The sequence below is a fragment of the Onychostoma macrolepis genome, chromosome 13, assembly GCF_012432095.1.
Source record: "Onychostoma macrolepis isolate SWU-2019 chromosome 13, ASM1243209v1, whole genome shotgun sequence".
In the NCBI taxonomy this organism is placed as follows: Eukaryota; Metazoa; Chordata; class Actinopteri; order Cypriniformes; family Cyprinidae; genus Onychostoma; species Onychostoma macrolepis.
This window is the reverse complement of record NC_081167.1, coordinates 27,801,630-27,813,320: the sequence shown is the minus strand read 5'-3', so window position 1 is coordinate 27,813,320 and position 11,691 is coordinate 27,801,630. Positions and strand designations below refer to the sequence as shown.

Below are 11,691 nucleotides of genomic sequence, written 5' to 3'. Positions count from 1 at the left end.
AGACTCCATCGCTATGGAAACAAAGATGCCAAAATGCAGTCACACGCAAATGAGCTCCTCCAATACTTCTTATGAAATTGATTTCATTATTATTGCTATTAGTATTATAAACAGTGCAAAATACAATCCGAATTATGGAAATGTTGGGACTTTTTTATATTTGAATAAAATGAAAACTAAAAGACTTTCAAATCACCAATATTTTATTCACAATAGAACATAACAAAAATTTTTACATTTTATGCACAAAATGAGCTCATTTCAAATTTGATGCCTGCTACAGGTCTCAAAATAGTTGGGATGGGTGGCATGTTTACCATGGTGTAGCATATCCTCTTCTTTTCAGTTCGAAGACATCTGGGCATCAAGGTTTTGAGTTTCGGGAGTTTTGGTGTTGGAATTTGGTCCCATTCTTGCCTAATATCACTGTAAAAAAATAATAATAATTCCATAAAAAAATGGATAATGCACTGGCAGAAAATTACCAGGACATTTTCTGTTAAATTTACGGACATACGCTTACTGCTCAGCATAGGTCTATCTTTACTAGCAAATAAATCCAGCACAATTGAACATGGTTTATTTTTACCTCATGTAAACATTCTTGAAAGTGCGTTCAGTAGCTTTTATTTGCCTTAAACAGGTGAAGACAAAAATATTATTACATCAATTAATTTAACAATGTGTAAAGCACCATTGAAAATGCTTGTATTGTGGCACACTTTTTAGTTTTAAACAGCAACAGGCAGAAAAAAAGAAAACATGAGCAGGTACTTGACTTGTACAATATTGGTATTGCACCAAATAGTGGTCACAAAGATGAACTTCACTGTGAACCAGTCAAGATTCAAAACATTTTCAAATACATGGGGGAAAAAATGAATACAAAGACAGGGCTGTCATTAATAACAATTGCTATAGACTTACAGTCAATAGTCAAGTGAAATGTTCCTGTGTTGACACCGTTTTCCTATAGGAGAACACAACAGTATTTAAAAGGACGGTTCACCCAAAAATGTGAATTCTGCCATCAGTTACTCACCCTCATACCGTTCCAAATCCATAAGATTTTTATTCATATTTGGAACACAAATGAAGAGTATTTTTAATGAAAACTCATACAACTACCATTTCAAGGTCCAATAAGGTATAGCTGTCAGATTTCATTAAAAATTATCTTCATTAGTGTTCCAAAAATGAACAAAAGTCTAACAGGATTGGAACAAGATTTTTCATATAACATTTTGGGTGAACTAACCCTTTAAGCTAGATTACTAACCTCTAATTCAGTGGTTCCCAAACTTTTTTGCATCTGTCATGTGATCTTGTCAACAATGTTTTACGATATATTTTAAGAGATAGTTCACCCAAAAATGAAAATTCTGTCATTAATTACTCAGCCTCATGTCGTTCCAAACCCATAAGACCTTCGTTCATCTTCAGAACACAAATTAAGATATTTCTGATGACATCCGAGAGCTCTCTGACCTACGGTGGTGCTGACGTAGACACCGCATTCGCTGCACTTTGTTTACTGGTAAATGAACGCACACGCATGCGTTGTGGTACTCTCGTTAATGTGCAGCAGACTCTCCCAGGAGAGAAGAAATCATTGAATAAAGTTGTTATTTTTGTTTTCTTTGCGCACAAAAAGTATTCTCATAGCTTCATAAAATTACAGTTGAACCATGTTGCATGGACCATTTTAATATCCTTATACTACGTTTCTGTGCCTTGACCGTGGTAGGACCCTTGCTGTCTATGGAGGGTCAGAAAGCTCTCAGCTTTCATCAAAAATATCTTAATTTGTGTTGCAAAAATGAACGAAGGTCTTATGGGTTTGGATGACATGAGAGTGAGTGATTAATGACAGAATTTTCATTTTTGGGTGAACTAACCCTTTGATTATTTTCAACTAAACAGCAACACAATAACAAGTTTTATACACTGTTTCATTACACAAATTTACATTTGTATGGATTCTGGCATAGGTGCCATCTCTTCTGGATGTTTTATGTTTAAAACAAAACAAAGAGAATGTGTAGCTCAGCCACAATGGGGGGAAATGATAACTTCTTGAATGACAGCAATATGGAATCACCAATAACAATAAACAAATAAGAAATTATAAAAAAAAACATTTTTTCAGAAACAAATTCAGAAAACCACTCCAAACATGATTAAATCTTTCCTACACAAACAAAAGTCAACTGAATAAATTACTTAATGACTAATTTTTTGTCAGTATTGAACAGGCCTAATGGTAAATAAAATAAAAACTCTTAAAAAATAAAACAGAATACAAACCCATGATAAGAATGCAGGGGGTGCTTGGGATGTACAGTACAGCAGCAATTAGGACCTGTCATTAGAAAAGAAAACAAAAGAAACACCATGAATGTCATGAACTGCTGTCCCTTTAAAACATGACTCATCCCAACTCTTTACATCAGTCAAGACTTTTTAACATATTTAAGACTGTCACTCGGCACAAATGGTCATTTTTACATAATTTTGTGTGCTTTTGTCCGTGTAAAAGTGCGAGAGAGAACTCAGTGTGCTACTGACGTGCTGTCTGAAATAATTTTAAAAAAAGGTACCACAAGATCCGGAAGTAGCGGAGTCCACTTGCACAGCGCAGCGGATCCGGTGTGGTGACAAATCGAGTCCCCCCTCGAAATACGGCCCCATTAGGACCCCAAGCGATCCCATTGGCTCAAATTACTGTTTATACTCTCTTTAGTGCCTGAATACAATTCCTACAAAATCATGTAATGATACGATATAATGATAACTAATGTCTGTATTCGTTAGCTTATGTACTAGCATAGCATACAGATAGATACCTGATTAGCTGCATAGCTTATTTTATACAGGAATTTGCACTTATCCTACATGTGCTCACAATTATTATTTTTTAAGTGTTAAATGTCAAATGTCAAAAATCGTGAATACATGTATGATAAGTGCAAATTCCTGTATAAAATAAGCTATGCAACTAATCAGGTATCTGTATGCTATGCTAGTACATAAGCTAACGAATACAGACATTAATTATCATTGTAACGTAGTTTAAACAGCATTTATCATAACATAATTTTGTAGGAATTGTAATCAGGCACTAAAGAGAGCACCTATTAAAAGTAATTTGAGCCAATGGGATCACTTGGGGTCCTATATGGGACCCGATTTCGAGGGGGGACTCGATTTGTCACCACACCGGAACAGATAAGGATTATAAATAACATTCTTATAATATATATATATATATATATATATATATAAACCATTCGCTAATAAAGCGGTTCATCCGGCCCGGATCCGATCCGGACCCGTTCATGAAGTAGTTCATCCGGCCGGGATCCAAACTGGATCCGTTCATTAAGTGGGTTTATATACCTTATTTAAAATGTGTAATCTGGCCAATACTATCTATGGAAATACCTAAAATAGAGCTGACAAACATTATGTAGACTATATTGCTCTATAAAAGCTTAAATATTCCATATGTCTCCCTTTATTAATATTAATAAACCAGAAAATCATTCAAAACTTGGAAAAATCTCAACTTTTCTCTGCCAATAACAATGAAACGCTCTATAAAAAGTAGGTATTACATGAAGATAAATAAAAAATAAAATGCAACCACAAATTGTACAAAAACATTGTTTTATTTAATGAAAAACTTTACCTCTAAAAAGAAAAATTCAGTTCGATAACTTGGTAAAGTTAATCTTTACGAATGAATTAGCTTAATTCAGCTATAAGGAATTTTATAGCATACAAAATTTCATTATTCACTTTGTGTCAGCTTGATGTTGATTTAATAAAATTTAATATCAGTAAAAATGTTGCAAAATTAATACATTATGAAACAAAGTCGAATCGGCAATAAAGCAGCTCTGGAGAAAACAGTGATATCATAATCCAACTCAATTCAGTTCAAGTTTTGTCATTATGCGGTTTGTCGATTGCTGCGCCCGGTGTAGACACAGTGTATTACTCTGAACAAAAACAACAGGCTTATTGAAAATGCACATTCATTCTCTGCCAGCATGTGGTGCTTTCGGAACGGCAGAAATATGCAGTAAACAAAGCAGCACAGCACTGGACTTTGAAACGTTCAGCGCTAGTGTTTATTTAAAGGGCATCTATTATGTAAAATAAACTTTTACATGGTGTTTGGACATAAATGTGTTGGAATGTGTGTGAACACAACCACCCAACATCACACCACGAAACAAATTCATTTAAAAAGGGTCCATGACCTTCCTCATCCCCTTTAAGGAGACTAACTAATGCAGTGTCATCTGCAAATTTGATTAAATATCTTGCTGGACAAGTACTTCTACAATTGTTTGTGTACATAATAGACAGTAAGGGTGAGAGGACACAACCTTGTGGGGAACCAATATTCGTAATTTGTTTATCAGACAATGAGGTGCCCACACACACTCGTTGAACTCTGTTACTTAAAAAATCCTGCAACCACAAAATCACTCCTCCATCCAGAGAGAACTACACACATAGAAAGGCATATCACGTAAACAGACCACAATTCATTGTAATTTATTTATTTATTTATTTATTTTTTTGTTGTTGTTGTTGTTTAGGGCCATTCTGATTGCAAATAAATTACAGCAGATCTTATAATAGACAGACATATGAAATTATGTACTAACATGATTAAAAACTCATCAAGGACTGATTTAAAAAAAAAAAGCTGCAAATCACAAAGGTTTATCACAATCCTCTGGCAAAAGTAAAGCTTCATTTGAAATTAATTAGAAGTGCCCACATGTAAACAAAACATTCAATTTGGTACTCCGATTTCCTGGCCCCACACACTTTCTCAGGAATTTCCAGATGCTAAAATTAGGCTTGTGATAGCTTACAGCTGTTAAATTGTCTGCTCCATTTTCCAACGAGATAACAAATCTATACAGTCAGGGAGGTCCAGTTGCTGAAATTATTTCTCAGTACAACAAAGCCAAGATTCTTGTACAACATGAGTGGTGCAGTTTCCCTTTTCAACTTAATGCTTTATAATGGCTCATCACAAAATTTTATCACATACACGTTTTTAAGTCCCGTCATATTGTGAGGCTGTCAGCTATAACGCTGTCTAGTGAAATAGAGAAGTACTCTGAAGGTGCATTATGTAATATTGACAGCTAGTGGCTGATATGGGTACTGTAGTCAAAGTTTACAATACTGGAGAGAGTTGTTTCTCCCGCTTCCTCCTCAGACGCTCACTCATGTTGCAAAATTGAAAACAGGCAACAGGAATGGGCGCAATTGACAATGAAAGGCAACAAGCCTTAACTGTAATTTGATGAGTTGATATATCCACATTTTGATATGTTTTTGGTCACAGAACTTTTTAGATGGATGCCAAAGCTTTTTAGATCAGGTAAAATTTGTATTCTCTGACCCAGATCGTTTGCTAGCTTCCACGGCTGCAGTACGCTGTGTTTCCAGCCAACTGGCAACCGGGGGTTTCAGAATACTTTTGGTGAACTGATAGTGGAAGAATCAAACAAACAAAACAAAAAAAACAAGCAAACAAACATATGTTTCAAATTATGGTCACTGAGAAGTTCTGAATAAAATTCTCTGGAGGTTTAAGGCACCAAAATGAGAATTCAATACAACAAAGCTAAGATTAGTGTTATCGTCCTACCGTCAGCCTTTGAGATTACTGATACACTAATTTGCCTTAATTATTTACTTACTTTGTTTCATAGCCAACTCCAGGGTATGGCTGAAATCATCCTAATGTTAGTGTAATCCAGAGCCATAGAGAGAGAGAGAGTTGCGACAACTCCGTTGACTCCAATGGACCGTTTTTTTTACAGCAATGGCGGATCATGGAGCCGCTCAATAGTTCCCGGAAGTTAGCGCTCATACTATCAGCGCCGTAGAGATGTGGCAGAAGAGACCGCTGTGATGGAATTTTAAAGGCCAATTCACACCGCACAGACAAACGCCAACAAACTCCAACAAACAAGTTGGCTCAAGTTGGCCGTTGGATTTAGAATCTTGTGAAAAATAACGGTCATGTTCACACTGCACCAACAGACACCGACCAACTCGCACTGACTGGGGAGAAAATGGATGATCCTATATCTATAAGCATGTTCAGTCGGGTCAAAACAAACTCCAACCAATGCCAACAGGGGTAACACACTGATCCAACAAACTCCAACAGACTAGTTTGTTAGAGTTTGTTGGCGTTTGTCTGTGCGGTGTGAATTGGCCTTTAAAGGTAAGACATTTATAGGACAAAATGGTATATTATCAGCACAGCTAATCAAATTACCTTGTGCATTAAAACAGATTATTATTAGATTATTCCTCACTTAATTAGTAGATTTACGGGATGTTATTCATTCTCTTTAGGCAGTTTCATTTGTTGTTGTGTAATTAAGGTTTTTAAAAGTGATTTCTGCTGCTGGGAAGTTATTTAATAGATTTAGATTTATTGCGAAGGATGCTGATGGACCTAAGTGAGAATAAAAAAAGTTTAAAATAGGCGAGCAGTTTCCATTTCAGAATCATGCTAGGCTAAATTTCCAAAAATGTATTATATACCACTACTATATTATAGACGTAATCACAATAAACCTGTACTGTATTACTGTATTTTATACTTAAATGTCTTAGCTACTGTAGAAGCACTGTGTTGAAGGAGCAGATGCCACAGGACTGAAATGTGATGGAGTATCATTTAACCATTTCTCCTGTGTTTTTCTCCTTCTCTATCTGGCTCAGAACAAGAACCACCTGAAGACACCTGTAATGAGATTTCACCCTCACAATGAGTCTCTTCACTGGGTTTGGCAAGTCTCTCCCTGTTCTTTGTGAAAAAGTGCCAGTTCCCATATGATTACATCACATTTTGTTGGTGTAATCTATAGATTGCTCCTGCTGACTATATCCAGCATCTTATGAAGACTTCAGACGACCAGCACCTGTGAAGAGATGACGCCAGCCCTTGAGAGGACTTCAGATGAAGCTGACTCTGACTCTGAATAAACATACAAAACTGATCAATTTTCCTTTCATTGTAATCAACATGATCAAATCACGTAACCATTGCTTTAATTTGTTCATTGTTTCTGAATACATGACATTACTTAACTGCATGATTTGTATAGCCTAATATTTTAGAACATTTCTGCCATATGAACATTACTTTGACACAGTTACACCTGTTAACAGAACTCTTATTTGTAATGTAGAAACATTCATTTTCTGTAAAGCTGCTTTGAAACAATGTTTGTAATAAAAAGTGCTATACAAATAAATGTGAATTGAACAAAACTTGATGCATCATTTTTTCTCCTCTCCGTGTCAGTAGGGAAAACATTCATTCACACTCCTTTCTGTGAGTGACTGGAGCGCTCCCATGCAGCACAGCAAACTATAGCGGAGACTGTTCAAGGACAGCATGCTTTATAGTACGTAAATAAGTGCATAACAAAAGTTAACATACATAAAATATATGATTAAATGGGTAAAAATGTTTTAAGTTATTTTAAATTTGAATATACTACAAATATATATTTATATATTAATAATGGAGGGGTGCACAAGAATCAAAAACATTAAAAGAGATTAATTCCCACTTAATCTTAAAATATCTTCACTTATTTGGAATGAATTTTCAAAGACAACAAACTTAACATTCACCATGAGATTAATAAAACGACAATGAACATTAAGATGTGATTGCATTTGACTAACATACAAGTTGTTAGAAAACACACACACATAATTATATTTATACAGAGAGGCTGAAGTTACCTTGGTAAAAGACCACAATGTCATTTATATAGCAAACATGGACTTTTACCATGATAACGTCAGCCTAAAATATGTTAACATGGCAGGTAACACTCTGTTACAAGCAACACTGATACAGCTACATATACAACGTATACATTATTTTATAAATAATGTAAATAAAGTATTTTATTGTCTACTAATTACCAAAAATCGCAGTTCTGTCTCTCTAACTCAATGCATTCCAATTGCCCGCTATTAACTTCCTGGAACTATTGAGGTCTACATGCATCACGTGACGAACTTCCGTTGTCGCAACTCTGTCTCTCTATGGCTCTGGAGTAATCTACACATTCTATCTTTTTCAGGTCTGCCAACTTTTGAGTTCAACCTATAGTGAGAATTCAGCCTATAGTGAGAATTGTACATATTATATATACATTTTTAATACAAAATATATACAAGACACATGTCAGCAGTGTTTTGTTTGACATCTGGACATGCCCAGTGGTTAACATCATGATGGTACTGTTTTTATTATGAAATTATGTGAAATTGAAATTCCCATATCGAGGTCCTTTGCTGATCCCGCCCCCTCTCTCCACCCAATGCTTTCCCTGTCCCAATAGAGGCATAAAAGCCCACAAATATAACTTAGTTAAATATAACTTAACAAATATAAACCAGTTAAAAGTAATAGATAAGGGGGGAAAGTAAATAAATAAAACCTGTCAATCTGACACACACAAAAGAGGTATTACATTTGACCTGACCAATTTCACTGAAATAACTGTCCTAAAAACTGTCCCCCAGACAAGCTGTTAGAGTTGAAGGAATGGCCCATATTTTTTTAGCCAGTCAGAAAACTAGCCATTCAGAAGGTTTTTTTTTTTTGGACAGAACACATGCTGGGTTATTTTGACCCAGCATGGTGGGTAAAAATGTTTAACCCAACCAGCTGGGTCAAAATAACCCAGCATGTCTTCTGTCCAATATTTACCCAGGGCTGGGTTGCCAAATAACCCAAGTTGGGTTGGTTTTAACCCAGCATTTTTTAGAGTGTATGTTTATGCTCTTAAGAAAGTGTAGGCAAATTTAGCCAAATAAGCACTTTTATTTATATAAATAAACGTTCATTTAAAATCAGCCTATGATCAGCATATTATGTTACCGTTACCCCCTTACGGCTCAGATGAGTTTTTTTCCGTTGTAAAAAATGCTTTATTTGGGTTTACAATATTACATACATTTAAACTCATTTAACAAGCATTTTAGAGATAAAAAGGCATATTTAGAAGATTTTAATTTAAGTGTATTCAACCGTTCTCTGTAATTGCTTTTTACCAAAATAGTGCTAATTCTCGTGCCGGTGTGTCGCCGAAATCTGAGCCGGTGAAGGGCTGCTGTTCGTGGGGGACTGACTCCAAAACCTGCCCAAAAACAAACAGTACTGAAATTAGAGAACATGTTTTAACATCAAATTAAATTACACTCCGTATTATAATGAATAAAATCCATTTATGTTATGCAAGGCAAAGGCGTTTCCAGCACGAAACGACCGCTGCTAATGCAGCTGACTGACTTCTTGTCCTTATGTTGCGTTGCGTAAAATAATATAACTTGCACGACATTACAGACTTTATAAATGAAATAAAATGTATACAAACCTTTATCTCCCCAAAAGAGAACCACTCTCTCCTGTGGACTGAGCCCGCGCTCTCAGCAGCTGCGTTGGTGAGAAGTTTCACCAGAGACAAGCTCAACCCAGCAGTTAGGTATAAATAACCCAGCATTAAAATGACCCAGCACATGGGTAAAAATATTAAAAAATAACCCAATAAAATGACCCAACAAGCTGATCCCAGCATTTGGGTTAAACAAATAACCCAGTATTTTTTAGAGTGTAGGCTTTACTCCCTTCAAACTTTAACTGGAATGACAATGTTTCTGTCACTGCGACTTCCTGAACAGGCGAACACACACACACACACACAAAAATGAAATATGTTGAGCCTGTCTGTCTGCCTTATGAAAAAGTTAATATACCCGACCCACAGATTATCTGCAGTGCCTGCCGATATAATCGCGATCCACGCATCACTACTGTGCATGGTCACTTCTGTTTTTTTTCACAGGGCGTTTTTATATCCGGTGCTGACCGGAAGCTATTGTTTTTTACCTAGAGCTGACAAAATGAATGAGGCCTTTAAACTATACGTTTCAAGTTACATCAACAAATTTGAGAATATTATAATGCTATTGTGTAGCAAATCTAGTTCATAAGCCTGGATAACGATTTTAGCTGTTATACACATTTATAAGTGTGTGCATATTAGGTCAAATTATAAATGCTCAAATTACAGATGATTGTCAGAAGGAATTATTAAATGCATTTACTTTTAGATATGATTTACAGGGCTCGACAATAATGAGTGCCAGTGTAAATGATCAGGCCACTGCTGCGTTTTCACAAAATTTTAGCATTTGCATGTGTTTTTAAGCCTTGCTCATTTAAAAATTCAAAGTGATTTCAAAGCATTCAAGCAAGACGTTAAACACAACTACACTCAGTGCTTGCACGCTGTGTTCTGTATGTACAGAGAGCCGTGTCTTGATATTTGTGAATATTTAATTTATTCATGCAAACATACGTTATATCTTAAGTGATCTTTTGGGGCACTGTTGGAGAAAAACATTGGATGTGTGTCCGGAGTTGCCTTTGCGGCCCGGGTAAAAAATAGCCAAACTACTGAAGTCCAGTTGCAGGTGCATTTATTGTGCAGACGATAACAAGATTCCCAACAAGAAAACCGTGATACAAAAAGTGCACCCAGGAAGCACACAAAATATACAAAATTTAAAACGTCCATTCACTGCAACTGTGTACAGGTGCATGCCGCCACCTACTGTACAGGAGTGTGTAACATCAGGGTTTTACATACTTTAGTTCCAAAAAAAAAAAACCTTTATATATTTCCTTATTTCCTTCCCTTTTCCTTCTTTTCTTTTCCATTTCTTTCCCCTTTTCCCTTCTTTTCTTCTTTACTTCCTCTTTATTACTTTCCTTTTTAAATTATAACATACCTATATTTTCTTATCTAATCCTGTATTTCTTAGAAAAAGAAATAGAGCCTTACAACAATCCCTCATTTTCTCATTCCTTCCTAAAATCCCTTCCAAATTCCATTCACGTTTTAATCCATACATCTTTTCACGTAAAATTACCCTCTCTGCACTATATTTATTACACCACAAAATGACATGCTCAACATTTTCTGGTAACGTACCACTCTATGGGTAAATTCAGGCCCAATTACAATATACAACCTTTAGACATACAAACACACAGTACATATTAACCCCAAATACAGTCTTAAACACACAAGACATAGGCCTAAAAACCCAACCAGATGCGCATTTGTTTCACTGCTACTGTATATCTGTTAATCTGTATAAACTTCTACCAAATAAATCTTTTAACTGTATAAATGAGTCTTGTGGTTATTTGCACCATGAATTTATGTATAAACAAAACTTATAGATGCTGTCAGGTTATATTAAACATCCACAATCACACAAACACCTTGACATGTACAGACTTCCCAATGAACGTAATACACACATTAACCCAGCATACCTCAACCACAGAACACACAACATTTGTATGGGTCAAACATTACAGAAGTCTGTGTATACAGATGTCAGTGCCAGCAACCAGACCGTGTAACGCTGCACGCTGTGTGTGTACGTTACATGCCCATAGTTCATGCATGGTCACGGGTTAACTCCGTGACAATGTGTGACATTATATTAGATCCGTGCATTACAGTAAATCATAATATACGCTGTCTGTCGCATTAATGTTAATCAAACTTTAAAAGAAAAGATGGAATCACTCGCTGC

General features: G+C 35.8%; 1 long non-coding RNA gene across 2 annotated transcripts; it reads right to left on the bottom strand.

Moving 5' to 3' along the window:
* Window positions 1-230: 230 nt before the first annotated feature.
* On the bottom strand, window positions 231-5,904 carry LOC131552644 (uncharacterized). Of its 2 annotated transcripts, XR_009274026.1 has the most exons (5): window positions 5,736-5,904; window positions 2,308-2,362; window positions 928-970; window positions 590-634; window positions 231-426 (listed from the first exon to the last, which is right to left on the bottom strand). It is a non-coding gene; the product is annotated as an uncharacterized LOC131552644 (long non-coding RNA). The 2 variants fall into 2 exon arrangements; XR_009274025.1 differs by having other exon boundaries at window positions 231-970.
* Window positions 5,905-11,691: the final 5,787 nt, after the last annotated feature.